This window comes from Schistocerca serialis, chromosome 3 (genome assembly GCF_023864345.2).
Source record: "Schistocerca serialis cubense isolate TAMUIC-IGC-003099 chromosome 3, iqSchSeri2.2, whole genome shotgun sequence".
Lineage (NCBI taxonomy): Eukaryota > Metazoa > Arthropoda > Insecta > Orthoptera > Acrididae > Schistocerca > Schistocerca serialis.
The window spans coordinates 8773663-8787212 of NC_064640.1; the positions used below are offsets into that span (position 1 = coordinate 8773663).

The 13550-nt window shown below is 41.4% G+C and overlaps 1 protein-coding gene and 1 pseudogene across 1 annotated transcript in view; one reads left to right on the forward strand and one right to left on the reverse strand.

The window, feature by feature from the left end:
- LOC126469663 (organic cation transporter protein-like) overlaps positions 1-13550 on the reverse strand; it is a 546524-nt gene that overhangs the window by 238437 nt on the left and 294537 nt on the right. The window lies entirely within an intron of this gene.
- LOC126469641 (uncharacterized) lies at positions 12786-13539 on the forward strand (annotated as a pseudogene).

The window sequence follows — 13550 nt, forward strand, 5'->3', positions numbered from 1 at the left end:
GTAAGAACCTTCTGGTGTCTGCCCCCCCCCCTTGAGTTTTCTAGATTCTATGTGCTCTAACAATTGTAACTGGGCGCTTATGACCTCAGTAGTTGAGCGCCCTTAAACCCCAAACAAAAAAACAAAAAAAGATCTGCGACAGTATGAAGTAATTACTGTCAAATCAAAGCCATCTCTGGGCCATGTAAGGCCACCACAGCAGCAGTTTTCAGTCAGTAGCTCCTGACAACGACGATGAAGATAATTGTCGAAAGCTCCAGGTTTTACCCTGAATCGAAGAGGTTCAGCTGCTTAGATAACTGGACTTCCATCCTTTGGAAGGCAACTTCGATGGCGATTAATGTAATGGCGGTCTCAAGAACCAAACTTCTACTCGTCCGTTGGGTTTATTAGTTGTTGAGCTGATGTGGGCATTAAAAGAGAGTATCCGAGCTGGAGTCACGACCTGCATACAGTTTGTCTGCAGAGTGTAAAGGTCCGTTAATAGAATCCATATGTGGAATAGGCAAAGCATTTTCAGACTGGTAAGTATCAACTGAATACTGCAATAATATAGTTTGCATGGAGATGGAGAATCCGGAAGAAGGATGACAGCCAACATTTGCTTCTCATTGTTTTATCTCCCCCCCCCCCCTTCTCCTTACTGCACATCGAACACCCACAGGAAACCTTCAGGGAAGGTGAGTATTCTGGCATGAAGCAGAGCAAATTCCAAATTAACATGCTCTTAGCGAAAGAGCCCACACGTTGGACGATAAATTAGTGTTTATCTGCATTTGCATTAATTCATCGATTTTATATGTTTTTTGAGCTCGGTGGCTGCGGATTCCATTATTTTAAGAAATACGTCAACCAGTGATTTTTTATTATGTATTTTATTTATACCAACATGCGTTTAGGATTTTGCCCATCTTCCAGTGGCGTAATAAATATTTAATCTCCAGCCAGTACGTCGTTAGAAACAACGACTGCAATTCCGGTGCTGCAGCTATCTTTATATTCTGCTTGCTTGTAGCTACAATTTTTCCCATTTGTAATCGTGACAAACATTTTTTGTATATTTTACGAAAACAGCGTTTTCCTGAAATATGCTGAGATGAGATGAGAATCATTGGAGGGATGAGGATGATGGTACCGGGTAACGCCCCTGAAGAACCGCTTTTGCTACATACTTTAAAACGATCCTATTGCCTCCAACCTTCATTTCACGGAAAGGCGTGTTCAAATAAGGGAGCTTAGGGCTCCGGCAGAGGCATATGGGCAGCGATATTCGCTCGCTTCATTTGAGAGTAAAACAGAAAAGCAGTCAGGCAAGACTCAGGGTTCAAATCCGCCAGAAAGTTTCATAACAGCGCACACTTCGCTGCAGAGTGACTCTCGAAAGTGCCCCTTAGGATGTCGTTAAGCTACTTTTCCGCGATAATCGTATTTCCACGAACACTAGTCCAGGTAGGAATGAAGAACTTCCGTGAGGTTTGGAAAGTGGGCAAGCTGTACAGGCGGAAGTATAGCAGTGAGGACGAGTCGTGCGTCGTACCCAGGTAGCCTAGTCGGTAAGCGCACTGTCCGCGACAGGCAAGGTTCCAGGTTCGATTCCGGGTCTGGAACACAGTAGCAATCTGCCAGGAAATTCCAGCGAAGTGGATGACTAGCTGTGGTACACTGTACCGTCCGTCGTGCATCGTGCATCGTGCAGTGGCTTGTGCAGCTCGTAGATGAGGATAAGTAGAGAAAGAGACGCGCTGGCGGACGGCGCGTTATTCTTAGCGGGCGCCACGCCGGCCAGACGCCCCTCGTATCGACGCCGCCTCCGTCGAGCCGTGAGGCGCCACTGTTGCCTCTGCAGATGTCTCTCTGCTCAGTCTCTTCCCCTTCAGTGAATACGTAATCCACCACGATACGGACTTGCCTAATTTTACGTGTTCTTTCGACAGAACAGTTCCAAATTAGTATAGTGCAATACTTATTTTATTGATATGTATTAGCAGGGACAGTAAAACACAAAGCTAACACGTACTCCAGCAGCGCCTTAGCAGCGTTGCTGCAAGGTGGTAGAATTCAGCACGGGCCAGACGGTTCTGTCGCTGCTCGAGTACTGTTTATTCTTCATATTTTAAATTTCATAAATACTGCACACTAATTTTTTTGCGTACTCGTTTATATTTCTTAAGTCTCTTCACATTCCGTCACTATAGTCCCTCTGCTTCTCTATGACCGGATCAAACGTCTCGGAAGCTCCATTATTCCAGGACACCACTTCTGGTCATGTGTCGAATGACTCGGGTAACAGTGATAAAAAGCTCTTCCAGAGAAAGTTAACGACGCCCACGCATAGGTTTTTTCAACTTAGGAAACTACTCGAAGTCTGGACCATCGTCCGGGCTGTAGGGAAGATGTGTCAACACTTGTTATCCGTATTCGCGCAGCTTTTCGGCTACAACACTGCCGATATGCGGGCGAGAAGAATGAGTGGCTCAGCCTCGACGGCTGAGGTCGGGTTTTGCTTGAAGTTACGACAATACACTGCCGTCACACTTGCTCCATCTACATCTACATTCACACCCCGCAAGCTACCTGACAGTGCGTAGCAGAGGGCACCTCGAGTACCTCTTTCGGTTCCCCCTTCTATTGTTCGTGGAAAGAAAGATCGTCGGTATGCCTCTGTGTGGGCTCTAATCTCTCTGATTTTATCCTCATGGTCTCTTCGCGAGATATACGTGGGAGTGGGTAATATACTGCTTGACTCCTCTAAACTTCAACAAAAGCCCGTATCGAGCTACTGAGCGTCCCTTGCAGAGTCTCCCACTGGACTTTATCTATCATCTCCGTAACGCTTTCGCAATTACTAAATGATCCTGTAACGAAGCGCGCTGATCTCCGTTGGATCTTCTCTATCTCTTCCATCAACCCTTGTGGCCTTCAGTCCAGAGACTGGTTTGATGCAGCTCTCCATGCCGCTCTGTCCTGTGCAAGCTTATTCATTTCCCAGTACCTGCTGCGATCTACATCTTACTGAATCTGTTTAGTGTATCCATCTCTTGGTCTTCCCCCTACGATTTTCACCCTCCACGCTGCCCTCCAATACTACATTGGTGATCCCTTGATGCCTCAGAATATGCCCTACCAACCGATCCCTTCTTCTAGTCAAGTTGTGCTTCAAATTTCTCTTCTATCCAATTCTATTCAATACCTCCTCATTAGTTATGTGATCTACCCATCTAATCTTCAGCATTCTTCTGTAGCACCACATTTCGAAAGCTTCTATTCTCTTCTTGTCTAAACTATTTATCGTCCACGTTTTACTTCCATACATGGCTACACTCCATACAAATACTTTCAGAAATGACTTCCTCACACTTAAATCTATACTCGATGTTAACAAATTTCTTTTCTTCAGAAACGCTTTCCTTGCCATTGCCAGTCTACATTTTATATCCTCTCTACTTCGACCATCATCAGTTATTCTGCTCCCCAAATAGCAAAACTCATTTACTATTTCAAGCGTCTCATTTCCTAATCTAATAACCGCAGCATCACCAGATTTAATTCACCACATTCCATTATCCTCGTTTTGCTTTTGTTGATGTTCATCTTATACCCTCCTTTGAAGACACTGTCCATTCCGTTCAGCTGCTCTTCCAGGTCCTTTGCTGTCTGACAGAATTACAATGTCATCGGGGAAACTTAGTTTTTATTTCTTCTCCATGGATTTTAATACCTACTCCAAATTTTTCTTTTGTTTCCTTTACTGCTTGCTCAGTATACGGATTCTATAACATCGTAGATAGGCTACAACCCTGTCTCTCTCCCTTTCCAACCACTGCTTCCCTTTCATGCCCCTCGACTCTTATAACTACCATCTGGTTTCTGTACAAATTGTAAATAGCCTTTCGCTCCCAGTATTTTACCCCTGCAACATTTAGAATTTGAAAGAGAGTATTCCAGTCAACATTGTCAAAAGCTTTCTGTAAGTCTACAAATGCTAGAAACGTAGGTTTGCCTTTCCTTAATCTATTTTCTAAGATAAGTCGTAGGGGCAGTATTCCCTCACGTGTTCCAACATTTCTACGGTATCCAAACTGATCATCCCCTAGGTCGGCTTCTTCCAGTTTTTCCATTTGTCTGCAAAGAATTCGTGTTAGTGTTTTGCAGCCGTGGCTTATTAAACTGATAGTTCGGTAATTTTCACATCTGTCAACACCTTTCTTTGGGACTGGAATCATTATATTCATCTTGAAGTCGCCTGTCTCATACATCTTGCTCACCAGATGGTAGTTTTGTCAGGACTGGCTCGCTGAAGGCCGTCAGTAGTTCTAATGGAATGTTGTCTACTCCCGGGGCCTTGTTTCGACTTAGGTCTTTCAGTGCTCTGTCAAACTCTTCACGCAATATCGTATCTCCCATATCATCTTCATCTACGTTCTCTTCCATTTCCATAATATTGTCCTCAAGAACGTCGGCCTTCTATAGACCCTATGTATACTCCTTGCACCTTTCTGCTTTCCCTTCTTTGCTTAGAACTGGTTTCCCACCTGAGCCCTTGATATTCGCGCAAGTGGTTTCCTTTTCTCCAAAGGTCTCTTAAATTTTCCTGTAGGTAGTATCTATCTTACCCTTAGTGATGTGCGCCTCTACATCCTTAAATTTGTCCTCTAGCCATCCCTGCTTAGACACTTCGCATTTTTAAGACGTTTGTATTCCTTTTTGCCTGCTTCATTTACTGTATTTTTATATTTTCTCCTTTCATCAATCAAATTCAATATATCTACTGTTACCCGAGGATTTCTGTTACCCCTCGTCTTTTTACCTACTTGATGCTCTGCTGCCTTCACTATTTCATCTCTCAAAGCTACCCATTCTTCTTCTACTGTATTTATTTCCCTCATTCTTGTCAATAGTTCCCTAATGCTCTCACTGAAACTCTCTACAACCTCTCGTTATTTCAGTTTATCCAGATCCGATCTCCTCAAATTCCTACCTTGTTGCAGTTTCTTCAGTTTTAATCTACAGTTCATAACCAATCGATCGTGGTCAGTCCACATCTGCCCCTGGAAATGTCTTACAATTTAAAACGTGGTTCCTGAATCTCTGTCTTACCACTACATAATCTATCTGAAACTTTCTAGTATCTCCAGGCTTCTTCAATGTATAGAACCTTCTTTCATGATTCCTATGGTTAAGTTATGCTCTGTGCAAACTTCTACCAGGCGGCTTCCTCTTTCATTCCTTACTCCCATTACATATTCACCTATTACGTTTCCTTCTCTTCCTTTTCCTACTGTCGAATTCCAGTCCCCCATGACTATTAATTTTCGTCTCCCTTCACTATTTGAATAATTTCTTTTATCTCATCATACATTTCATCAATCTCTTCATCTGAGGAGCTAGTCGGCATATACTTTTACTACTGTCGTAGACGTGGGCTTCGTACCCTATCTGGTACGAATCCATCACCAGTAAGCAGTATTCAAGCAGTGGGCGAACAAGTGTACTGTAACCTACTTCCTTTGTTTTCGGACTGAATTTCCTTAGGATTATTCCAATGAATCTGTCTGGCATCTGCCTTACCGACGATTAATTTTATATGGTCATTCCATTTTAAGTCACTCCTAACGCCTAATCCCAGATAATTTATGGAATTAACTGCTTCCAGTTGCTGACCTGATATATTGTAGCAAAATGATAAAGGATCTTTCTTTCTGTGTATTCGCAGCACATTACACATTCAATTGCCGTTCCCTTAACAATTCGTCAATTCGTTGCAGATCCTCCTGCATTTCAGTACAATTTTACATTGTTACAACCTTTCGATATACTACAGTATCATCCGCAAAAAGCCTCAGGGGACTTCCGATGTTATCCACAGGGTCATATACAGTTACGGTCCTACGACACTCCCCTGCGGCACACCTGAAATCACTCTTGCTTCGGAAGACTTCTCTCCATTGAGAATGACATGCTGCGTTCTGTTATCTAGGAACTCTTCAATCCAATTACACAACTGATCTGATAGTCCATATACTCTTACTTTGTTCATTAAACAACTGTGGGGAACTGTATCAAACGCCTTGCGGAAGTCAAGAAATAAGCCATCTGCGTGGGAACCCGTGTCTATGGCCCTCTAAGTCTCGTGGACGAATAGCGCGAGCTGGGTTTCACGCGATCGTCTTTTTCGAAACCCATGCTGATTCCTACACAGTAGATTTGTAGTCTCCAGAAAAATCATTATAGTCGAACATAATACGTGTTCCATAATTCTACAACTGATTGACGTTAGACATATTGGTCTATAGTTCTGCACATCTGTTCGACGTCCCTTCTTGAAAATGGGGATGAGGATGACCTGTGCTCTTTTCCTTCGCGTACTCTGTGTAAAATCGAACTGGTATCCCATCAGGTCGAGCGGCCTTTCCTCTTTTTAGCGATTTTAAGTGTTTTTCTAACCCTCTGTCATCTATTTTGATATCTGCAATTTTATCTGTGCGACACATGGGACTGTCTGTCGTGATGTTCCCTTGGTGGTCGTAAGTAAATATAATCATTTGCTTGAGCTTTGGTTGAGCACGTAGATTCTTTTTTTTTTCTTTTTTTGTTTTTTACGTGGAGGATCTGAAGCTCTCCACTTCATTGGACTGTGATTTAAACTCCATGTTTCATCAACAGCGACAATTCGACACAAGAATCCTTTACCTTCTCCGTCGAATCGCCGTTTGAGCAAGGTTGCAGTGTCCAGGGGTTTCTGCTTCACTTCTTCAACTCGTTTGTTGGTATACGGAATACCAATGTTGGAAGAATTCACGTGGCTTCGGAGAGTTCCTCGCAAGTCGCACTGCGATCTTCTTCAAGAGTATATGCCACAAATTTCACAATTCATTCATCTGTTGACGTTTTCGGCTTTCCGGGTCCGGATTATCGTCTATATGTACGCGACCACCACGAAAACCATTAACTCAACGTGAGATTGTAATACGGTCCACTGCAAACTCACCATAAACTTCAGTTAATGCACTGTGGGTTTTTGTCGTTTTTTTTTTCTGCATAAAGTTTCGCTCTTGATGTACGACCTCTGGTCTTAAACGGTCACAGTACACGAGACACCTGCAGAGTCCATTTCTACCTTTCGCCAATTTTATTTTAGAGTACACAACGAAAAAGGCACGCACTTCTTCCTTAAGTTCAGAACTTCATCTGACGTAATTTTCATTGTTGTTGCATCGCACAATCCAAAGTAATACCAATCGGAGCATTATTTATGAAATGTCCCTCGTACATGTCGATGAAACAGATACAGCACTAGACCAATTTTGGGCCGCTATAACGAATGGGAATGTAAAATTTCGCTTTAAAAATCATTTTGTTTGTAACGCGAATCAAATCGACTGTTTCTATCGGCAATGGGTGTCGCGTGAAAGGTATGATGAGCACTGGTTGTTTGCGCTGACTACAGCTACACATCGCAACAAATAAATTGCAAATGTCTTCCGACACACCAAAGAAAATGGACCTGACGACTGTTGAGAGGGATTCCCTACATGGTGAATTATTTTGACACTACAGCATAATTAATTTATTGTTATTTCGCAACACCGATCCTCTATATTGGCAAAACTAGAATCGAAGGCTCTCTATTGCTCAGTGTCTTACAGGTAGCGGGCGAAAAGTTGATTGATGACCTCACGGGAGTGCGGGCTGGAGAGGGCAAGTAGCTCGACGTGAGCGGGGGAATGTTTTGTTTGTCTAGAAGTGCCGATAACTCACGGCCGTGCGCACCTCGTACCTATCAGCTGATTTGGCAAAAATTACACACACACAAGTAACATTGGTTCGTGAATACACACTGTAGAGGGAGAATAATCTTTAAATATGGCACTTACTTGTAGTTTTTTTTATACAGCGCAATTGGTAAACACTATCAGTGTAAATGTGAATTTTAATTTCGTATTACGTCATAATGTATTTTACTTTGCTTTCTTATCAGTAAATTAATGAATATTTGAATTTATATTTTTTTCTTTTCTGTAAGCTAGCGTCTCATTTAGTTTTATCACGCTAGCGCCCCACAGGTTGAGAATCGCTGGTCTAGGTGTTATCGATGTCTAGACTATCATTTCTCCACTCATTATGTGAAAGTCTTACAGTCGCGTGTCGTCTTAAGTTGGGTCATTTCGTTTTTCCTTTTTCTTATTGTTACTGCTCATTTATCTCTAAACTCTGGTTCAAGACTAGAGGGATTACGAATTAATTAGGAAATTCGATTACGCGAAACTCAGCTCGCTCTCTTCTCGCATTATATCCTCGATGCCATAGATAGGAAACGGATCTGACGCGGTGTTCCTGGAACGTCAAAATGTCTTTGATAAAGTCTGCAGGACCATTTCAGTGTATTCCGAAGCCTCTGTTTTGTCATCAGCCATGACAGCTGCAGAAGAAGCTTTTCTAATTTCCGTCCCTGTATCCTCAAGGTATATTTGTAGCAGGTACTCAAGTACGTAATTGAGTGGTCTTACAAACACCTTTGAAGACTGCACTGGTTGCCACGTGATTCTTACAATGTGAATCTAATTTAGATGCAAAATTCACTAATTCTCTGTAAACCCACACATTTACTGAAACGTCTTCTAAACACAATACATTCTTTTATGAGATGTCTAACCAGGTTTGCCGTCGTATCGAAAGTTCTTGGTGGACAGGATGCAGCACGTTATCCTGGATGGAGAGTCAAACACTTAAGTAATCTAATACGAGCTCCATCGATGCGTAATATGTGGTGATCATATTATACATGAACAACTTAGCAGATGGTATTTTCATATCGGGCTTCTTATTCTGTCCGGTAAAAGGAATGTGGTAACATCCTCGCATCTAAGTTAGATTCATATGTGACGAAACACGTGGAAACCAGTCTTCAAAGGTGTTTCCAACACCATTCAGAACAACGTAGAACAACTTCTTCCGCCGTCGTTCGAACCTCTGATAGAGATAGACAACATCTCGCATGTGAAGCCTCATTTTTTGTTGCCTATAGTTGTGTTCGTCCGGAAGTATCTTCCATGAGAAGGCCAACGACTCAGGAGATCTATCAACGCCTGATGAGTCATCACTGCCGCAACGTCATGGAAAGCAAACATCCATCGAGACCGTGGCAGCATACGTGGAGTGCAGTTCATAGACTACTACTGTCAACGGCAGTGCGATGGACGTGGTATATCCTCATCAATTGTCACACAGAACCGGCTGAACGCCATTAGTATGTACGATTCTCCCCTTTGCGTGACGTGTGGATTGTTGGACATGGCTAAATGTGCAGCGTGGCGAGGGACGTCTGGATGCTGACGCGTCGAATATTGGTCTCCCTTCGGCACACCATCAATACAGAGGTTAAATCGGATGCACTTCTTTTACCAGACACTACGTTCTTTCCCAAATGTAAGACGTATGCGGTCAACTGGATCGCTGGACACTCGACACAGTACATGGTTTCGCGAGGTTTATTGTCTGTGATGGATAATTGGATACACTTACAAAGCAACATGAGCTCATACGTAGTCATACGAAATACGTAACTTACGAACTTACTCTGCGAACTATCTAGGAAGCGTATTTCACAATCAGCTCGGCAGCTGGGGTGTCCCAGGTGTGAGACGGCTCGTGGGTTCGATAGTTTAAGGACGACAACGTACTCGGTTTATGCATGTTGGCGTATTGCACATTCAGAAGACGGCTATTCCCCTCCTGTTGGCGCCATATGTGATTGGATATAGTTTATGAATCCTACCAACGGCGGTAAAAGGCTATGACGACTCACATAATGTTCCGATAAATGGTCGGCACCAAAAATAGGGACGTCGCCCCAATGGTGGGGATGAATTACGTTTATCCGGCTGGACAGAAGATTTATGATGCATCACCTCGTGCTGCTGGGGATGTGATGCTGATGACTCCGTGTGTTGTGCTTAAAAGCCACATACTATATTCTGGATTAAAATAGTGCAGGATTAGTTTATTACGCTAACTCCAGCTATTCTACTGGATTCATTTTTTCGGTTCTTTCATTTTACAGAAAACTTTAAGATGGCGTTTGCCTCAAAGAAATGAGGTCCGTGACTAAATTAACTTCGATATCCTAACTTTTCACAGCTGTTCTTCCATGAAAAAGCTACAGCTAAGAAAAACGATGTCGTTCAATACGTGACATTATAACTCAGCCAAGTGTAAGACACACAAAGAAATATAATCGTAGTTCTACTTCTGGATGGTACCAACCGGAAAGTTGGCTTTGCGGCTGTGAAGAAAAAATGCACTGTTTTAGTTTCCGTATTTTCTGTATGGACGTTGTGGGGCGACGGGTGGAAAATTTACTAGTGTTGCCTTTCTCAACACAGGCTCTCTAACTAGTGTTGGCAAAAAGGAAGTGATTAGCAAAAACGTGATGCCTGTAATTAAAGTTCACTGTGCCCACTCTGGTGGAGAAATAAAGTTATTGATCACTGAAGTTCGTTTTGCTGAGGATTTAGGATGATGTCTGGGAGTCATAAGAAATGCAGTTTACTATAACAATTTTCACTGTATTCTGAAAACGATAAAGCCTTAAGTTCCAGACAAAAGTTTACCCAAACAATGCTACTATCAGCTCTTGTACAATCAGAGCTGTTCAGTTTATTGCGCGGATCCTATTATCCCTAGATAACGAAACTGTTCAATAACTGTTATGTAAATGTTCAAAGTGAATGGTCGCCAAAATTTCATGTTAATACTCATCAAACGCCACGCTAGTAATGGTGGAAGGTCTTTCCTGCGGCGACACGTGAAAATACGATGTACACAAACTGAGAATAAATCACTGAAGTCCGCAATTAACACTTTACCCCAATGCGAACTCATAGTTATGTGCATAACGAGTTACGTAATACGGCATCCAAGGCTGTTCTTTGCAACTGCACAAACGCGACGCGGCTTCCGACACAGAGTGCACGCTGATACAAATCTAGAAGAGAACTGGGGCCTGAATACAACTCGCAGGGCTCTTATTCCTATAGCCGCGGTGCGGACTACCGAAGGCGCAGCCGACAACATTGGCCTTCCTGACTAGCCACTGGGGCTAGTAGAGCACCACTTCAAGTTACTAAATAATTAATTGCTTCATTCGCTGAAGGCCGATGAAGCTCTCAATTTACTTATGCTATCAGCACACGGGTAAGTATCCATAATATTCTGATGTGGCTAGGTTAAATACTTTTGGCAGGAGAATTATTTTAGTTGCACTGCATGCAACAGATGAGCTTTGAACTTGCCCTTTGGAGAGACGCTACAGCTATAGTTTTATAGCTACCTTTTGGAAACTTCTCACATCTTTATTATAGCGTATCTCCATTCTACCTAATTGTAAACATCCTAGCTTTACTAATCACTTACATAATCTATCATGCTTTCGTACTTTTAGAACACAAAAACAGAAAATCATGAATTTCAACCATAATATTACTTTGTGAGATCCAGCACGCTATTTCCATTAAATTAAATGAAAAAGAAATCCGAATAAAAATTAAGTTTCTAGCTCCTTCCTGTTGTGCTGATGATTTTTACGTAAAACGTCCAAATTTCTAAAACTGTTAAAGTTACTAAACTGAAACTTAACACATTATTTTAACATCACTCCTGATGCTATTAACTTTTCAGATTATTTACTTTACTTTTAAGGTATTGTGCAACATTCGTTACGTCACAGCTAGTTACAGCGGACTAGGCTGGCACACAATGGAAAGCATATGAATTCTATATGGTGTTAGTAGGCTGCTTCCCTACAAGGTGATGTAATGTGGAGAAAAGACGGTTTTAGAAATATAGCCAAATCAAAAAAAAAAGTGAAAAACGTAAGGCGTTAATGAAGAACATTGATAACGTAGTTCCACTGCCACTTTTAGGAACCATAAGTGTGAAGGAGAAACTTAGTGAGGCAAAAATACTTTCAAGCAAAGAGCATATAAAGGTTAAAAAGGAACATGGCTTTTTGTCCAGAACAACAGTTCGCATTTTCTTTCGCTGGAGCTCAGACTCCCTTACTTGGACATGATGAGAAGGTTTCATTAAATGAAGGGGTATTTAGAAGATTAGTAAATTTTGCATTTGCATCAGATTCACGGGTGAAGAATAACTGCAGTCTTCAGTGGTGTCTCTAAGGCCATGCAGAATGATATACTTGAGTGCCCTTACAATTATAGCATGAGGAGATAAGGATGGAAATCAGAAAAATTTCCTTCGTAGTTGTCACGGCTGATGCCAAGTTATGCTTCAGAACACACCCAAATCGTCCTTTTCCTATAGTACGTATCGAATGGAGGAATAATATATATATATATATATATATATATATATGTGTGTGTGTGTGTGTGTGTGTGTGTGTGTGTGTGTGTGTGTGTGTGTGTTTTCTTTATTCCAGAAAATCGGACTGCACGTGGCACACCAAAACATATGTTAGAACAACTGAACATAATCCTTGAAGGAAATGGACAAAAAAATAATAGCTCAGACATTTGATGGTGCAAATCTCACGATAGGCAAAGAAAGCAGCAGTTCAAGCAAAAATAAAAGCAGCTTGTGGTAGCGCTCATTTCATTCACTGTTATGCATATCAACTTAATGTAATAATGACAAATGCAGCAGGTATTATATAAACTGCATGAATATTTTTCTCTTAATATCTTGGCTATTCCAAAATTTTTCTCAAGATCACCACAACATGTGTCCATTTTCTAGAAGCATTAGGACGTCAGTATTAAACACAGTTCATGGAACATTTTCAGCCTTTAAAAAACTGCCTTACTGAAATTTGGTCAACATCAAATGCAGATCAACCAATTCAGAAGAAACAAAAATTATAAAATACCTGAATCATAATTTCAAGTTTTGGTTAGAGCCTTCTCAACAGATTTTCCTTCACCTTTAAATAATTCACAACGAAACGCAATGTAGAAAAATTTGTATCTTTAAATCTAATTTGAAAGCTACTTTTTTATAATTAAGAATCTTAAAGTACTGTGAGAATCCTTCAAAGACACACATGGCAGGAGCCAAGGAAGTGTGTGAATGTATTTGTGTTGATATGATGGACAGATATTCTTCCACAAAACACTCAGTAGCTGCTAAATTGTTCAACAAGAAATGCTTCACTCATTTTAAGAATGAACATCCTACAGAAGAGAGAGTACTGACCACTGAAGGTCCTCTCACGATTGACAAAGAAAAGCGTGATACTGAACTAAAATTATTCTACTATTGGACTGATATACATGAATACTGCAAGTAAATGAGCTCCTGAAAATTATCTTGGAAAATAGCCTACACGATTTTCTTAGTGTAATTACGAAACTGACAAAAATTCTCTTCACAGTTCCCATAAGTATGTCAGACACAGAACTCTCCTGTTCAACACTAAAAGGAATAAAAACTTTTCCGAAAACCACCATAAATTTGGAAATCCTAAAAGCGCTTGCTGTGCTTTCACTGGAGAAAAGTTTCCTCAGCTGCTGTCCAGAAATCTAGGAGAAAGTTAT